The sequence below is a fragment of the Choristoneura fumiferana genome, chromosome 7, assembly GCF_025370935.1.
Source record: "Choristoneura fumiferana chromosome 7, NRCan_CFum_1, whole genome shotgun sequence".
Lineage (NCBI taxonomy): Eukaryota > Metazoa > Arthropoda > Insecta > Lepidoptera > Tortricidae > Choristoneura > Choristoneura fumiferana.
Window position 1 is genome coordinate 17,363,209 of NC_133478.1, and position 19,809 is coordinate 17,383,017.

At 39.2% G+C, this 19,809-nt stretch overlaps 1 protein-coding gene and 1 long non-coding RNA gene across 2 annotated transcripts in view; one reads left to right on the top strand and one right to left on the bottom strand.

Annotated features, from left to right (window-relative positions):
• Positions 1 to 19,809, bottom strand: part of PlexA (plexin A) — a 457,831-nt gene that overhangs the window by 246,527 nt on the left and 191,495 nt on the right. The window lies entirely within an intron of this gene.
• Positions 2,170 to 5,790, top strand: LOC141429792 (uncharacterized). Its single transcript, XR_012451574.1, has 2 exons — positions 2,170 to 2,580; positions 2,728 to 5,790. It is a non-coding gene; the product is annotated as an uncharacterized lncRNA (long non-coding RNA).

Here is a 19,809-nt window from a genome sequence, read left to right on the forward strand (position 1 = left end):
ATCAGTTGGTCAAAGGTTGACTAAAAGAGACACCTTTTATGGCAATATGGTTTGTAATCTTTTTGTGTTCAGCAACCATTTCTTTAACGTGCTTTGAGTAATAAAAAAATATAAATGTATAACGTATGTTACATAATTGTAACCTAGAAGAAAGTAGCACTTCCATTAAGATTCAAACATAGCTTTGTAACACTTAAGTTTCATACTAATAAGGTTTCAAATTGATAAGGCAACAGAGCGGCCACATATGACCTTTTCAAAACCTTTACGTACACTTCTACTCCAAACCAACCTTGAAGTTAAAGAATGGTGAAAAATCTGAGATCGTACATTTCAAAGTGAATAATCAGGTCTACCAACTTCGCCGATACATTACTAGTGTAGTGCCGCTGATCGGATATCGATGAATTTAATTTTTAACTAACTTCAAAAAAAGGAGGTTATCTATTAGGTTTTTTTTTTAAATGTTTGTTACCTCACAACTCCGTCATTTATGAATCGATTTAAAAAAAAAACTGCGTTCGTCTAGGAATGCCTTTAATTAGATCCCATAAGCACTAAATTAGGATCTGATGATCGGATCTTAAGGAAATTGAGGAACTCTTAAAATATTGTAGGAACGCCTATGGTAATTTCGATATTTTTAGGAGTAACTCGTGCATTTGCTCTTGAAAATCATCATTTGGTCAAGTGGAACTGATGATGAAGACCAAATTTGACCAATGGAGCGACTACTTAATAACAAGTACTTCACAGGTTTAATTTCAATTACTTTAACGCAGTTGCTAAGCAATTTAAGCTCATCGTAATTCATATGGTGAAATGAAAAGCGTGATGAAGCACCAGGACTCCTCAATAATGAACGTCTCTGCATCAGAAAAAGCAATTTTTCGTAAAAGGTGACGAGCAGTTGACATTAAACTATTGCATCTTAGACCTTTTACACTAAAAAGCGTGAAAAAAAATTTATAACAAAAAATAGAACCGACTACAAAAAACCATGTAAATAATTTTCTATTAGTCTAAAGTCGGTGCCCCTGCACGAGCCAGCAGGACTGATTGAAGCCCAATATACTCGTATAGTTGTAGGTGAGGTAGACGATTATAGGTCCACTCCTGCTGGCTCGTGCTGAGGCACCGACTCCAGACTGATAGAAAATTATTTACATGGTTTTTTGTAGTCGGTTCTATTTTTTGTCATTTTTTTTTTCATGAACCAATAGAATCGTTTAATTTTGCTCTTGCTCGTTTGCCATGCAGTCAAATAAAAAATAAATGAAAAAATTACCTATCCTCGCACAGCACCGCTCTGGTGGAAACAGCTGAGCGGAGCGAGGTGTATCAAATGAAGCGTTCATTGTTTCATGAAAAACACATTCCTCGCAATACTTCTTCTTCTTCTTCTTTAGCCGTTTGACCTCTAAGGTGTAGGCCTCCTTCAGCTTACGTCATCTGTTCCAGTCTTGAGCAGTTTCCAACCACTTTGTTCCCGCCAGTCTTTTGATATCGTCGTACCAAAGCATCTGCGGTCTTCCTCTCGGGCGTTTCTCGCTCCACGGTCTCCATTCTACCACTGCCCTGCACCACGAGCCATTCCATTTTAAACCGGTGTTGGCACGGTCAAAAATGTTATTTAGACAATTTTAGCTTTATTTTCTTTATGTTACGTGAATTAAGTACTTAGGTACTACGTTGATTTTGCGAGAACGTCAACTTAAAACATGTCGGGGCTAAAATATCATTTTAAATATGAAATCCCACACAATTATACCGCGAACCTTCTTAAAGTCTTTACGCTTGACTGCATATTATTAGGATTCCGTACTTTTCTCAAAAATAATAAAAGATCCTTATGCGTGTTACGATATATATAACTATTATAAACTCATAACTATACAACTTTAAAAATTATAGAAATAGAAATAGAAAATAGAAAATATTTATTCGCTAAACACACAAAAATAATAACGAAAATACAACAATATGCGAACTCGCGAAGCGGTCCCAGCTCAGCATAGTGTTGGCCGGGTAGGCCAACGCTGGTCTTCCGCTGCGACCGCTTGGCGACTTCACGGAAGGCGACAAAATTTCCTAAAAAATATAATAAACAAAAAGCAATAAAACCAAAATACAAAACAATTACTTACTTACAAAAAAAATAAAAAAATAGTAATAATAATAATAAACAAAAACAAAACACACAATGGACCTTAAATAACACAACATTAAAAACACTAACCACTTACAATTTGCACTGGCATAGACCACCGACGTCGATATGACACGGACAATCTGTCGATTGCCATGTCATATCCCATCTGTGGCCCATGCCGAATGTCAATGTCAGTCATATAACTGTCACAATGATTTATTTGACTGACAGCTCTGCTTAACCTTAAAACTAGAATTTAGAGAAACCAAATAGTGTAATAATAAAATAATAATAATAAAAAAAAAGTAAAACAAACTCCGAAAATATGAGTCACACGCCGTTAACTGTTTGCACCTGGCATCATTCAAAAGATCATGATTGCGAAAACAGTTTCATCCGCTCCGATGCATGTGGGACAAAAACTCGAGGTATGTACTACACCTATTTGAAACATGAATTTCGACAGCAAAAGACACTCAAATCACACTCGTATCATGGCGCAGCATTTCTTGAGCCATTTGGTGTTCAAACATCATCTTTTTAATCTTTAATTTAAAATTTTGTGTGCATTTCAGGTCTCGGATTGGGGGCGGAATATTGTTCCAGCATTTCGTTGCTGCATACCTGAAACTGCCACGAAAAGCAGCTGTTTTGTGACGAGGCATTAGCAGTAGTATGGCGCGCTTTCGCTCCGCACCTGACCTCAAGCAAGACGAAAATGTGAGTTTGTTTACAAGATACATTGGAGCTCTGTGCTTAAGTACGTCAAAAAGTAGACAAGCCAAGTGAAGTTTACGCCGGTGATGCATTTTGAGCATTATGTGTTTATTTAGGAAAGGAGTAACGTGGGCCCTTAGGGGAACATTGAAACAGAAGCGTGAGCATGCATTTTGGACTCTTTGGACAAGTCTTTTCGTTTTTGCAAGTAAACGTGGTCCATAAACTACATCCATGTAATTTAACTTTGATAACACCAGTGACTCTACTAGCTGTACTCTCAACTTCTCACTCAAGAACGCTCTAGCTCTATACAGCACTTTTAGCTTATAAAAGCAATTTCCTATTGTGTTTGCGATATGTTTTTCATATCGCAACTCACTATCAATTAAAATACCTAGATTTCGTGCCTCATACACCCGTTCTATACTTTCATTTAGTATTTTAACATCAACAGTATATCTCAGAGCAGACAACTGTTGCTTACTTCCAACAACCATATATTTGGTTTTTGTAGGGTTGAGAAGCAGGGAATTGTTTGACGCCCAAGTAGTTATTCTGTTGAGGTCCTCATTCAGTTTACTTATTGCGGAGTCAGCCTCTGAGGGTTTGCAAGATATATAAACCTGTATGTCGTCTGCATATATATGGTACTTAGCATTCCGAATTTGTGTTTTTATATCAGCCAAATACAAAATAAAAAGAATTGGTCCGAGAATCGAACCTTGCGGTACGCCTCTTTTTACTGCCTCTTTTTCAGAAATCTGTGAGGAACCATCATTTCTAGTCATATTTACATACTGGCATCGATTGCCCAGGTAGCTGTCAAACCAACGCACTGAATTACTGTCAAACCCATAGTAACTTAATTTGGACAATAACAGGTTAACATTTAGAGAATCGAAAGCCCTCGAGAAGTCCAATAGTACCAGAAATGTACACATCCCTTCATCCTGTGCACAGATTATATTGTCAGTGACATCTAATAATGCAGTTACAGTACTCCTGCCTTTTCTGAAACCTGATTGGAACTCTGGTAGGATTTCATTTTTCTCCAAATAATTGGTTAGTTGCATACATACAACTTTCTCTAGTATTTTAGAGAAGCAGGGCAAAATACTAACGGGTCTGAGTTCCTTCAATTCAGTAGGATTTGTTATTTTAGGCAAAGGTCGCACTGATGCTATTTTCCATACATCTGGGACTATACATGTAGTGATTGATTTGTTTATTATTTTTGTAATTATGTCAAGTGTGTATGGTAATGTCAATATTAACATATTTAAAGTAATGCCATCACAACCTTCTGCATTTGTTTTTAAGCTCCTAATAATTTGTGTAACTTGGTCCACACTAACAAGTTCCATTTTAAAAATAGTGTCACTATACCTAAAAAATTCAAAACATGTCAATTGTGAAATAGTCACATCTCCAGTACATGGCAATTTAAGGAAGTGCTTGTTTATCACATTTGGGTCATTGAAATTGGGAGGCAATTCTATGTCACTTTTTGGTAATAAGGTAGATTTGAGATTGTTCCAAAGGGTCCTAGGGTCATGTATTTTGCTATTAATTTCTTGCTTAAAATAAGCTATTTTTTCTGTGTAGAGTGCTTTATTTACAATGGATTTCAAGGACTTATAATATTGTTTTTTACTGTCAGTTTTTGTTCTGTGATACTCAGATAAGGCTTTGTTTCGCAACTCCATCATTAATTTCACTGTGTCTGTGATCCAGGGATAAGATTGATGTCTGACTACTACTGACCTCACAGGTGCAAAACAATCAAATAATGCCAGCATGCGTTGATTCAGACTGCTAACCATAACATTAACATCACCATCTATGTCCCAGTCCTCATTCTGTAAAATCATGTCAAATCTATTTGTAATTATATGCCTTAAAGGTCTGTAAGTTATAGTGTATGGCTTAGGCTTTTCGTAGCGGATATTTAGTTCACAGACCACAAGGCAGTGACCATGAAGGGAGCCTCCTACATGTTCTACAACTATGTCCTTGGCTGTCAAGTCTGTACATACCACGTCCAACAGTGTCTGGCTAGTCTCAGTAAAATGTGTAGGTGTTGTTATTAATTGAGTCAGATTGAAACAAGACAGGAAAGTGTGCAACTTTGAGACATTATTATCCATTTTTCCTAATATATTAATGTTAAAATCTCCTAACAATATAATGTGGTCATATTCAGGCATAGAGCTTATAGAGTCACTGAGAGCATCAAAGAATAAATCTGTATTCATCCATGGCGGACGATATGCAGTACCTATCACAAGTTTCTTTCCGTTAAGGGTGCACGTGACCCACATCTGCTCAACCAACCTGTGAGCAGGGTCGATTGGGTGAGGCCAGGCTCGGAACTTCATATTACGATCTGTGTAATACCCGACCCCTCCTCCACGCACTCGCTCGCCCTGTGGTCGCGGACTATGACGGAACCGGTAGCCCGGCAGCACGGCGGCACGCCCTTCCTCCCCCTCTCTGATCCATGTCTCATTTATTGCCAGTAATGCTAATTTATGCCGAGCGCATGATACAACAATATTATCGTGATTTGTACACAAGGACCCTGCATTATACAAACCAACTTTCAATTGCTCCTTATGCATTTATATCTTTATTTCTAATTTCAAACATTTGTATCCATAGTATAATAATAAACATTATATAGTAATAGTAAAAGTATAAATAATAATACACCAACAAAAAGCAACAGTGAAGCTCATATAAATAATATTTAAATCTAGATTCATTTACGAGTAGATATATAGAGTTAAGTTTGTTATGTACATGTATGCATCTTTTGTTTGTTGTTACAAGCATTCTTGATCTGTATACCTGGTCTAGTCCTTTCTGTTGTATTTTAATTGTTTTTGGTGCAATTAAATAAATGTTATACAATTCAATTTGTTTGTTTATCTTTACAAACCAAACCTGAACCAAAAACCCTTTCCAGGTCTGCATCGGAGCGGAGGCAAAAGGCCTGCTTGCCTTCACCCTGCCGGGCGTAGACACGGCCTCGCCTAGTCCAGGAGAACCGCCACTGGCATCTGTGACACTCCTCCCGTACTCGGTGGAACAACTGGCGGTTCACCCGCGTCAGCCGTTCGTTGACGTAAACTCGGCGGGGCGGCCCCGCCTGCCCCACGCCGTCCGAGCTGACGTTGCGGCGCACGCGCGCCGCGCGCAGCAGGTCGTCCCGCAGCTGGCGGCGCGTTAAACGCACCACGACGCGGCGCGCCCGTCCCGCCGCCGCCGCCGCCGCCGGCGCGCCCACTCGCTCCGCGAACACCACGTCGCGCGGCTCGAGGGTCACGCCCAGCTTGGCGGCGAGCACGGTGACTGTGTGCACGACGTTCTCTCCCGGCTCCTCCGGCAGCTGCCCGATGTCGAGGTCGGCCAGCAGCGCGTCCTGGTCGCGGTCGTTGAGCTCGAGCTGCAGACGCTCCACGGTCTGTTGCAGCTGCTCTACGTCGCCGCCGCGCGGCGCCACCTCCGCCTCCCTGCTCTCGACCGCGTCCAGTCGCCGCTCGATCTCGTCCATCCGCTCCCCCATACTCTTGAGGGAGGCCCGGATCTCAGCGCGAAATTCGCGCTGCTCGGCGATATATTCCGCCATCTCTCTACGCAGCGCCGCGACCTCAGTCTCCCCGCCCGAGGGGGGAGTGGGGGCCCCCGCCGGAGCCGCAGCCGCAGCCGGCGACCCGCAGGCTCCCTTCCCCGGTGTGCTGTTGCTATCGGCCCTTTTCGGCTTGCTTTTACATTCGGGGCAAACCCAGTCCCTCGCAACAGCCATTCCATCAGGCACCGCCACACAGCCCTTGTGGTATTTACACTGGCAAAGCATACAGGCAGCGACACCTGTTGTCGGGAGGAATTTTCCACAAACAGTACACTTTGCCATGTCTACTAATTACTGCTAAATATTGTTCCTGATAATTACTAATATTATAATTTAAAATTAAAAAGAATTTTGATAAAATACAGTTTTTTTTTATTTATAGTTCTACCCACTTGCACAATAATAAACGCGATCAATATTAATTGTATCTTTTTAATGTGTAGCACTATGTTGTGGTCTGCGAACACTCTCACTCCGCTATCCGACACTAGGGGGCACACTCGTGACGCGAAAAACCTCGTATTTTCGTAACAATGAATTTAATTGCGTTCCGATAACACGACCGTGTACAGATGTATCGCCGTCCGTGACGTCACTCCACTAAAATACTTGATATAATTTTATTATCTTGTGCTGTAAATAGATAACTATTATAACAATATGACCGCTTTGTTTTTCGTCTGTCTGTACTTATGTCTGTCAGCGGCCGATCGTTAAATCCGCCAGATCGCGAAATTCCTAGACATATCGTGAAATGGCGCCATTTCATGAATTAGCTAAGGGTCATCCGCCATATCGTTCAAAACTCACCGTTTAACGATTTGCCTAGTGACGTTTAGGCAGATCATGAAATTCCTAGGTATCTCATGAAACGCCACCATTTCATGATTTGGCCAGTTTAGGCAGATTTTGAAATCCCTAGGCATATCATGAAACGCCGCCATATCGGTTCTGGCACTTCGCCGGCCGCTGCCGCGGCACGCTCGCTTCTTTCGCTCGGTTCGTGCGTTGTGGTCACAATTTTATTCATACTAACCACTCCTCGCTTCGCTCATCTTACCAAATTTTTTTTTTCGGCATATCACGATGTGCCTGGTATAGAGCTAGGAATATCGATGAATGCTTTGGTCTAATCGATCTGCCGTATTGTTTCTCAAGCACATCGTGATATGCCTGGTCAACTTTTAGGCATATCGTGAAATGGCGCCATTTCACGATATGCCTAAGAATTTCGTGATCTGGCGGATTTTACGATCGGCCACCGACATGACTATCTACGAACGAAGAACTTTTTTCTCAGAACCTCGTGGAGGTCTCAAGTTAAAATCAATGTAAAACACGAAAGGCAAGGAGTCCAAAGCTAAAAAAATCGGAATTCACAGCAAATAGATACTGCAATCTCTTGTTAATATTATGTACTTTCAAACAAAAACTTTGAATGACAAAGTACCTAAGCTATTTACTTCTCGTTGACATAGAAGTGAAATTAGATAAGAAATAGACCTCGCAACACATGTACAAAGGAAAAATCCCAAAATCATTGACACTCAAATAATTACTTTGTTTTTTATAGAAATACTTTGTAGATCTACAAATTTATTTCTTGCTGACTGGTAATTGCGTACGGCACCATGGGTACGCAAGCCACAATCGCACTCGCCCGGTTTTTCTATTTACTTTTTTCTCACAATGAATTATGCACTCACGGTAGAATTTAAATGTAAAATACGGTGCACATTTAACTAAAACGTGACATAAAAAAAATTGCACCTCCACCTCTCTATTCAAATTTGCATCGTAAAGACATACGAGACCGAACTTTGTGCAGTCTGATAACAATGTAAAACTAAAAGGACTAGACACAAGTTCTCACAGACGGTCTCGAGGCAGGCACTATGGACTTAGACTGCAAATGTAACGCAGGCGTTTGCGTTACCTGGGAACGGGATATATATATGTGGCTTCCGCTGTAACTTGGGCATTGCATTTAGAAGTTACGGACTTAGCCCATTCGGCAAATGGAAATTATGGTGTTTGGACTCCAAACTTTGGAGACCACAGTTTTGATAAAATTAATATGTCTATTCACATTTATTTTTGTCTTAGGTATAATAAAGTAAATACATTGTATCTAGTAGTATCAGAGGGTGCAGTAAAAGACATTTATGTAGTAATTTACAAAATTTATGTCTTTATCGACTTTCAGACGTCCTTTTGGCACGATTCCACAATACTTGCCGATACTTTTGCTGAACGAAATTAATATATGTTTTGAGTGACTATTTCGACAAGCAAGTTGGGACCTGTTCGATTTGTTTAGATAAGAGGCATAACAGCGTCTCTCAAAAGAGAAGTGTGCACGAAATGGAATGATAGAAGACGGTTCCGTGAGTAGATTAGTTACCTTTACGTCTTACATCCACCCTCATACATACATTTTGGATGGTTACTAGAGTGTGGTGAGTCACAGGTAATGGTTTTGATGTGGTAAGTATAATCGTTGTTTCAGACAAAACCATTTGTCACTTTACTGTTTTTATATTAAGTAAATCAAAAGCTATTCGTATAAAAGAAATAATAAATTTAAACTTTAAATGAAAACCGTACTCTTCCGGTACGTAAAATTATAAACTAACCTTTTTCTACTCGAATGCAAATATCTTTTAAACCTAATTATTCTAAAATGCATGGATAATGAAATTCGACATCGAAAATTTCTCTGAATTTTTCCTAGTCTTTTGCTGCAAATGTCATGTTGACATTCCATACATCTGTCAAATAAATCGTGATATTTCTTACTACACGATTCCACCCTGCAGGGCTACTATGAAACTCGAAGCTTGTATCGTACCGTCCCTCTCGCTCTCGCATTAAATAGTATAAGTGTCAGAGGGACCGCACGACACGAACTTCAAGTTTCGAGTTTCGTAGTAGCCCTGCTGGTGTGATTCAGTTTCCTCGACTGTAAGGGTGAAGCCAGACGAGCGTATATTTTTGAGATGTGTGTGAGTCGCGTATTTTCGGTTTTATACAGAAGTCCTATTTATTTTGTGTACAACTCATTTTGAGTCGCTGTGTGGCACAAACTAGACTTTTATGTAAAACCGAAAGCAGGAGAAATCTCGCGACTGAAAATACGCGACTCACAACTCAAAAAAATACGCTCACGGCAGCTTAAATAGACAGCACACGGCAAAACTTTCAACAATTCCAACATTAATAGAGATCTCAAGGAACCCTAAAGGCCGGGACATCAAAAAAATACCCCAGAACAAAGAAAAGAAGGTATTTGTAAAATGACCAGGCAGACGTAACATCACAAAAGATCCCCGGGGACACAAAGGGGGCAAAAAATAGGGGTTACTTTTTACTTTTACGGGCCCGGTTAAGACGTGGGCCAAGTATGGGGAGAATATGTTAATTATCTAGAATTGTGTGTCAAGTTGACAAGTTCTTTGGCTTTATTGGGACAGTGAATACAACAAGTTTTAGTTAAGTAGTGGCTGTTAGAAAGACGCAAAAAATTATGTTAAGGCGCTATAAGCGGTTAAGCTGGCAATCTTGTCAAAAAGGCATACGAAATTTTAAAGAAAACCCTGTTTTGTACGTCCGCTAAAAATAAAAATAAATCTTCAAGTTTTAATTACTTTTTTTAATGTTTGAAAAGTTTTGGATTAAACATTTCTAGTTATTAGGATTAGTATACAGTACTGGATTGCCCGTACGTTAACCACTGTTGTCAACTACACGTGCGGCGCAATACCTAAATGTTGTGTTAATGATGTTTTGTTATGTTATTGTTTGTAGTTGTCCTTCTGTATGTCTTAACTAACATCATCATCATCATTCATCATCATCATCGTCTTAACAACCATCCAAGTTGGTCGAAAAAGAAATTATTATTATTAAGTATTATTAATAGAATTGAATGGTGTATTTTTTTGCTTTCTAACTTCCTATTGTAACAGTTCAGCCAGTTCGTGTTATTACTTTTATCTTTTTGAGTTGAATTATACTTTAAATCTAAAATGTAATGACATTTTCTTAACAAATTGTGAAGAAAAGGATCGAAAATAGTGCGCGCTGGGAGCGGTGATCATGATGATGATGATGGGATCCTATTCCAATTGTGTGCAGAAGGTTACTGGAAGCTATTTATTTCTATAATAGATTTTTGCGTTTTTCTAATGATCCGCGAAGCTATCTGGTTGGTCATTTAATGTTATTTTTTTCCCTTCGGTTTGTTGGGACACCAAATAGGACGCTTTCCTTCAACGTCACCCTCCCGTAGCTTTACAAAGATGCTTTTCTCGATACCCCATGCTAAATATCGAAATTTTACACCATCATATGATACCTGCGAACCCCTAGCCAACAATGTACGCGATATCATTACGACGCACGCGCATAAAAGAAGGGTTGCAGTTAACAAAGGCCGTAAAACGCGGTATGTAAAATCTTACGAATGGAGACCGCGAGATTGCATAATTTACAGCCGCTCTGCTGGTAGAGCACGACACGACACTGTCGCAAGTTACTAGCGACAGCGAATGAAGCAGGAGTGCATGAGAAAAACCAGTCTTTGATGACGATACAATCCTACTAAAATTACAAACTAAGGCCCAAGCCCTCTCATTATGAGAGGAGGCTTGGGCCCTGGGACGTATATAGGCGGAGATGATGATGATGATGAAGATTACAATTTTCAGTATCTCTGTGTGTATACATGTTCGTTACTTCTTCCCGCTAAAATGGGTGGTCGAAATTGAGTTTGTTATGTAGATAGCTGGTCGTCTGGAATGACACATAAGCTTTCTTTCTATCCCGATATTCCCACGGGATTCGAATGAAATTCAAAAGTTCGAACCACTGCGATATGCATGAGACATGAAATTTGGCGGGGATGTTTTATACTTATGCAACGTTGCAATGAATAACAATTTTACTCTTGTACTGCTTGCACCTCGCTAATCCATTATGTTTCTACCGAAGATGGGCTAGAACCGAATTGTAAATTTGCCACACAAATTTCAATTATCGTCTTGCCCCGCCTCATCTTGCCTCGTCTCGCCTCGCAGAGAAAAGCACCTTAACATAATATTTTTCTCGGTCAGAACTCCTTAGACTTGAGCCACACAGGCCGATCGCCGACACAATCTCGATGATATAACAAAAGAACTGCCGTTATTTCCCACGGGGTGTACATTCCTATCCGTTTTCGGACACTCCGCTTTATGTCCACTCGTTTCGACAACTCGTTCTGTTTTGACGTTTTCATTTCATAACTTGTGTTTATAGAGATGATTACGAACTATGTATTTTTAAAACGACGCACGTCAAAGGAATGAGAGTAAGGTCTTTCAACAACCTTTTTTTTGTTCAAAGCGTGGCAACGTGGCATGTCGTACGTTTTTTTATAGCTAACTACGTAGCATGGTACTTAGAATTTGTATACAATTACATAAAAATAATACACAGGAAAGCAGTCTTTGACGAACGACTTTAAGCCGCCTTCATTTTATACACTGTCCATTTTCTGATTGTACTATTATATTTCGTGTAGAGAAGTAGCGATGACAAGAAAACACACTATAATTCCATCTACAACAAGCAGCACAAGTGTTTTGTCATGAATAGAATGACAATACAAATAAAGTCATCTACAAAAAGAATCAGCATAAAAGCTTGTATTTATTTATTTATTTTTTACTAAATATTCAAAAAAATCTTGCCTGCTTATTATTTCCTGCTGCCAGCAAAAAACTTTCCAACCCGAAACTAGAGAATTCACTTTCCCCGCTTATCTCTGTTAAATTGCTTAAATAAAGTAGTTGCCACAAGAAGACAATAGTATACGTGACTTAATACAATAGCCGATTAAGTTGACACACTTTGGGGACTAGATTGTGAGCTATTAAGGTCACCAGCATTGTCTAGGAGTCATTAGAGCTAAGTTATACGTGTGGTAGATTGCCCTTTTGATGGTAGTGTGAAATATAACATTTGATAGTGCCGCAGGCAAACGTGAACCCTTTGCAAATAACATTATATAGAGCCTGTCATGCTTCACGTGCTTCCCTTAAGCATAGTTGACAATCCAAGACCAGACATTTTGAGTTAAAGTCCTCAGCGATATGTATTTGCGGATAAGTCAAGGGAACGAAAATCTGGCTGTCTAATTTTTCGCTGTAAATACTTTTCGGAAATGATTCGTTTCTCAACAGTTTTACACGGACAAACGTTTTTTTTTAACTGTTTGTTGTTTTTTTTTAATAAATATGGCTTTGTCCATTGGAGGACAATTTTGCCAGTGCCTAGTAGGTTTTGCCGTTGTGTGGTAAAAATTCTAGAAAACGAAATATGACAGGTAATGGTGGATGAACGATGACAGCGCGAATCAAAACTATAAGTACCTTCTTCAGGATTGTTATAAAACTAACCTAATCTAACCTATAGGGTCTGACAGGATAGTCCCGAAATATATCCTGAATACTTTACAGTTCCGGAAAAAAAATCGTTCGTGCATATAAAACAATTGAGAAAAATATTTTCAGCCGAAAAGCCAGGATCTCGAAAAACTAAACAAACATGCAACTGACACTGATCTTAACTAATATTGAATGTTTGTAATGGATAAACTTAAAGATAGTCAACTGACTTTAAAAATTGACTACTTATAAGAATTTATATTTAACTAGTAACAGAGGTAAGCTAGATACCGAACAACAACTAAATAAAAACTGACAGTGTTCAGAGTTTACCTCGATAGTGGCGAAATCATAATACCGCTAGCGCTATATTTAAGCGATCTATTCAATAACAGGTAATAATATTAACGACTTACCTTGGATCATTACCATATCGGGTAAAACCTCAGATTGTAAAAGAGCAAAGACCAGTCACAACTTCTGAAATAAAATGCAGACTTACCTGAAACAGACAGAGAAAAGCATTAAATAAACTATTAAAGATAGATTTTAGGCGTTAATCTACAAATGTACATAATACCTATGTAATCCAGGGGTGCCCAAACTTTCTCGGTTTGCGGCGCACTTACGCGGCGTGCACCAGGGTGCCGCGGCGCACTCTTTGGGAACCCCTGGTCTTATCTAGTAGGTAGGTATTCTTTTTTATTTATTTGGAATCATAAAATTCTGCACGGTTCTTTTTGGGTGAATCAACTTTTTCATGTACTTCATTGCCATGGTTACGTCCCCTAGACAACAGTTTCAAATCACGAGTTTCTATAAGTTTTCTGTGGTTAAAATTCATCGCGCGTACATTTTTGTCGTAGTTGTACATTATTTTATGGACTATCTCCTCGGCACATTAGTAGCATATATTATAACAGTTTTTTTAAGAAACTCTGCCACTGTTGTCTCTGAGGCAACGGGACAGAATGACAAGCAAGAAAAAGTTGTTTGCCCCTTTTAATGTAACCTCAATGAGAACCTCGATGTAATTTTTAAGAATTCGCATGAGATTTAGTAAAATCCCGGACTTTCAATTCTACTACCAAATCTAATGGGTTACACGTGTGAAACTGCGGTTAACTGTAGTGCTTCATTAATACAATTCAAATTTGTACATATTCTTCAAAGTTTAGTAAAACGAGCATCGTTCTTAAAACTGTAAAATTTATTTTGTTTGTTAGTAACTTTATTTCTTTGTGTTTGTTTATAGGCGGAAGCATGAGAAAATACTGAAGCAATTCTGCATAATCATTCACTAATGTCCTTTCAGAAATATACTTCTAAGTCGCTACATTCTCGACAGAATGGTCGTGGTTGTCAGATGACAGTCAGTAGTGAACCATCATGACGACTTTCTTAAAAAAATAGTGTGTTGATTTTCAAGGCATAAGTGCCTTTTAGCAGTTGTCAAAGGAGCGCGGCTGCCCATTCTGAAGCCGAGTTTAGACTTGCAAGAAAAATCGTCAAAAGAAAAATCACATTGCAGGGCTCGATTGGCCACTAAAAACTCGTTGGCTTTATATACGGCCTCGCGATGTAATGCAACTTGCACGATTTTTCTTGCAAGTCTAAACTCGGCTGAACATTAGGTCCCTTAGTGGTCTTTTACAACACTTACGGCAAGAGATATATAGATTGAAAAAAAAAACTTTATTCACAAACATGCCATGACAGCTGTACAAAAACAAACAATTCAAATTGTTAGATATAAATTAAGTTGTCACGGCACAGCCGCGAAAAGGCGCCGACTCAGCATGTGCTGCGACATTGCTGTCACAGCGCTGATATTCTGTCGGAACACTGGTTGGCTGGCTGGCTGGTGGTCACCTACTGAGGTGTTGACGCACTCAGTCACATACAATTTTTACTCTTAAACAAACATAACAGATATTCTTTGAGTACAGGTACCTAATGCAAACAAAAACAAAGATTTTTGCAGCCTCGCAGCAGGGTATTAAGCATTGACCTGAAGCTTCTGGTAATCCAATAAATATGTTTTAAATCCTATTCCATCCAATTCCAAAACCAAGTACGGCACGAAGTATCTAATATAATAAAACTAAATTATCAAAGAACTAAAGTCACCGACATAGCTGTAAAAATATGCAAGTTCAAGTGACAATGGGCGGGCCACATCGCTCGAAGAACAGATAACCACAGGAGAAAAGTCCTCGAGTGGCGACCACGAACCGGAAGACTAAGCGTTGGCAGGTCTCCCACCAGGTGGACTGACGACATCATAAGAGTTGCGGGCGGTGGATGTAAGTGGCGAATTGTCGTTCGTTATGGCGCTCTAACGGAGAGAGCTTCGTTCAGCACAGCAGTCGACATCTTCCGGTTGCTGATGATGATGACGACTACACTATCCCCGATAAAAAAAGGTTACAAAGTCACCAAGCGACATTAAGATGTTTCTGATAAGAACTGAAACTATCATACTGTAAATCTCTACGAATAACAAGGCCCATTAACCATTAATTATACAAGATTCATGCCCTAAGAAATAAAACAGAAATCTTAACTTTCTCAAACTTTAATCTGTGCTTGTAAAATATAATTATTTAAGCAACATATACGAATTAAACCCTTATGCTAATTACATACGATTCAAAGCAGCTTGAAAGGAAAAGTATAACCCTTTAAAATAGTATGACAAATGAGCTTCCTTGCCGGGAGCCTGCTAAGTGCGAGTTGTATTCATGTACGGAGGGTTCCGTTCAAATTGCGGGCAGTCACAAAAGTCACTCTTTGTGGATCAGCAAATGGAATTTTTCTTTTGCTTGTGCTGTGCAGTCTGGCTAAATTTCATAATTCTATGATAAGATAAAGGAAAGTATCGGAAAGCGGTTCTAGCATGGTTTTAATTTCCACTGTTTTTGTATGAACATACACTTTCAAAAGTTTGTGTGAACTTATAAACTTACTTTTTACAGCTCCGAGGGATTACAGACCTGAGTAGGGGTGCGATGCATCCCATGAAATATAACAACATTTTATCTAATTTCCTTTTATTATTGTTCACAACATATTTATTATAATTTGTAATAAACATTACACATAATAACAGAATTCATATTTTTATAATGCGTAACGAACGTTCAAATGAACTAATGTTTTTAATTTTAATTACTTTCAACGTGATATCTCCATTCGTTGAACTTTGAAAATAGGGTCTTACTAGTGACAGAAATAAACAACGACATCTTATATGTATAAGAGTTCCTTTTTCTTTTGAAGGTACGGAACCCTAAAAATAAGCTTGGTTTAAAAGGTCTGCCCTTTGAAGTTAAAGTCTACGCGGGTCGATTTTTATTACACGTAATAAACTAGTGCGAAGCGTGTATTCCTCACTAATTAATTAATGTTCTTAGTAATTAAAAATGATTTTAAGTGAGCGAATGATAGAAGGGATCATGGGTTTATGGTGATGATAGAAACAGTGCTGTGTGCAACTTGAAGTTTTATTTTATGGGATACTTTAGAGGGGTAAACGAGAAAGTGGGTCACCTCATGGTAAGTGAGCACCACAGGCTATGACACCAGTTTCGGGGGTTCACGTGGTAATTTAGTCATCATAATCATACCAGGCGTGGACATATACTGTATCTTTGCGTCGGACGTTCACAGTTGGGCATAGACCTCCAGTTGCTTCGGTCGGAAGCGGGCTGCATTAATCGTGAACCTGCGTCTTTAATCAGGTCATTCTTCCATCTCTTTGGTGGAAGGAAGTCCTACGCTACGCTTGCTGTGGCATCTGCGGTCTCCATTCGCCAACTTTTAGACCCCAACGGCCTTCGTTCTCCGTGCTAAACGGTCTGCCCATTGCAACTGCAACGAGCTAATTCCCTTGACTATGTCTGATTTAGGAAATTCTACAATTTCTATTGAAATGCCATATCTAGAGGCCAGTGCATCATAAACTGGCGATCGCCTGACAATAACAAGCTATTTGCCGGCGAACACCGCACCGTGTGCGCACGATGCGGATGGGTTGATCGGATGAGTTAGGACAAGGGATTATACTTTTAATAACTGTAACATTCGTAAAACACGCAGGAATATGTTTTGTGATTTTATATCTCAAATAAATACATACAAAAACCTGCGTATTTATAGTATTATTAGAATAGAAATTAAAGACGAAACTTTTAAAGGTAATAATTAACGCTCAGGTATCTTACATAATCTAGACATCGCTGTGAAATCTGGACTCACTGTGAAACATTTTTACAGAAAGAGGCATAGTTATATCACTCTGCTTGACAAAAGAATTCACTGTGAAACATACTATGAGAAGCTTCTATGGTCAAATGATTCGACTGTACTACTGCCAAACTTACAATTCCTTTAGCATTGCCGCCCGCGGATGATTATTGCGACCAAAACAACGCCACGCCGCAATATCACTTCACAGCATCGTTCTAAAGTTTTTCAACTGTCCACAACACTTGCACCGCCTCGATTTATCCTCGGAACAATAGCGCGGAAAATTGCTACTCAAACAGTTCCATTTGCTGCGGACGGTCCAAATAAATGTACGGAAACTGTATCCGCTAGCATTGGTTGACCGTCGCAGAGGGATTTGTCGCGTGGGACCTGTATTGCAAGACAACTGGAAAGTCTGGACGAATAAATGGCGGTCGCAATAAAAAACATCTCTTTTTAGTGACGTGGCGTTAGATTTTTCATAGTACAGCCAAAGCAAAAGGTCGTTTACATCTTCCATGAACCCTAAATGTCATGTTGTCCAGAGGCCGTATTGTCTAACGTGGTGACGTCCGCGATCGCCGTCACTATTTTCTTCTACCTTCATGTGCCGTATGACAGAAAAGTAATAAATCAATAATGCCTCTGTTTTGTAATGTAAATATGTATTAGGCATGCCGATAGGGACAGGGGTTATAGACGCTTCAGCACTTCACCACTGTCTCTAACGGTTTAAATGCAATGTGATACAATAAATATTATCTATTTAATACAACGATATAGAACAGCAAGATTATACCAACAATAAAAAGCGGACAATAGGTAGTTTTATTGCATAGTTACTTATAATTTTAGTGACTTCAAGCGCCGACATTTCGAGACCTTCGCTTGTTTTATAGCCATGGCCAGACTATATCCAGTATTCGTGTCCGAATTTTCAATTTGACGTGATATTCTACAAATTTATTACTCCACATAAATTTATCTTTCGTAGATTATTAAAACAATATTATAAAACTCTCTTGCTAAAATGGAAGTTACAGTTAAACAAATGAATCTGATGAAGCAAAGTTTCTGATTAATATTTTATTACAACAATGTAGGTCTTCGATCTAGACGTCCTATTATCCTTCCAAGGTTCATTGCCCGTGATTAAACCTACAAAACCCGACCGTCAATAGCGATATAACACAACAAGGAAGACGTTAGAGGCGTAGCCTCAAAATCTATAAGTCGGTTCTTCACCCAGCGAGCGATCAACAGAAGAAAACACTCATCCTTTGCAGCATAACTATAGTAGTTATAACTACATAACTAACTAGCTCATGCCGACGTTTTACCGCTGGACGATTATCGCATCTTGCTGTTCACGCTATAAGCTGCCGATGCGACCTGAACACGAAAGCAGTATGCCAATAATGATTTCAGGCCCGACTGAAATCGTTGCAGGACGTCCGATAAATGTGTCGGCGCCATCAGTTTTATCAGGTCGCCAGCTTTTGATACATATGAATAAATGCATCCGAAACGTTTGTCATTCAGTTCAAAGTTGTTGGTAGAATCAGTAGCACAGCATGTGGAACGGGTCCATATGGGCTCGCATAATTGTTGAAAGTCAGAATGTATTGTTTGTCATAGTAACTCTTTTTTCTCCGAATAAAACAATTGTTCAGAATTGCTATAAAACAAACTTTTGTTTATGGAAACCTAACCTACAGTTTTCTTTGGGTGATATTTAAAAATTTCAGAAAAAAATACTTTTTCAGTTGGATAAAAATTATGACAAACAATAATTCTGACAAACGTTACATTATGACTTGTGAGATTTATGAGAACTTTGGCGGGCTCGTGTGGAACAGCTTCAAATAGTTAGAACACCAAAACCAAGTTCCGAAAATCAAATTTCGACACGTAAATATTTTTGAGAAGGTACAGTGGAGAGAAAGACACTGAAAGACAAATTCCTGCTGGTCGGCGCTTCGATCGATCTACATTACGTCACCAGTGACCAGTGACGCAGGGTAATGCTATACCGTACATCTATGTCTGTGTAGTGAGTGGCGCAGTTTAAAGTTTTATATTCCTTTCAGTATTGAGGTGCCAGTCCGGCACCGTACCGACTGGCGCCCGTAATGTTTCCCCCAGGCGAGTGGGGAGATGCAAATTAACACGTTTATGCTGCAAATGCAAATAGATCTGTTGCATGGAAAAGGGTAGGTATATAATGCATTATTGTTTAAGGGCTACTGTTTTTTATAAACATAATTATCATTGTTCGCTCACACGAGCGAAACATACCAGCGGATAGGTACGTCGTGGAGGACATCATCAAATAAACCTAAGTGTGTGCCTAATTCTAGAGTTACAATAGCAAAACTGTTTGATTGCTTCACAACAGAGGCAATGACATTGGTAGAAAATTTCGTGGTGGTTGGTAGAAAATCACTTTTTGAGCAAAATGAAACTGAACACCTATATTCTCATTCAAATGTATTTTTACTAAAGAAAGAAAGAAAGAAAGAAAATATTTAATTGCCAACAGTACAAACAATGCAAGACAACAATATAACCAATACAAGATAGTAGTCTGCCCTGCGGCAAAGGGAGCAAACTCAGCTAATGCT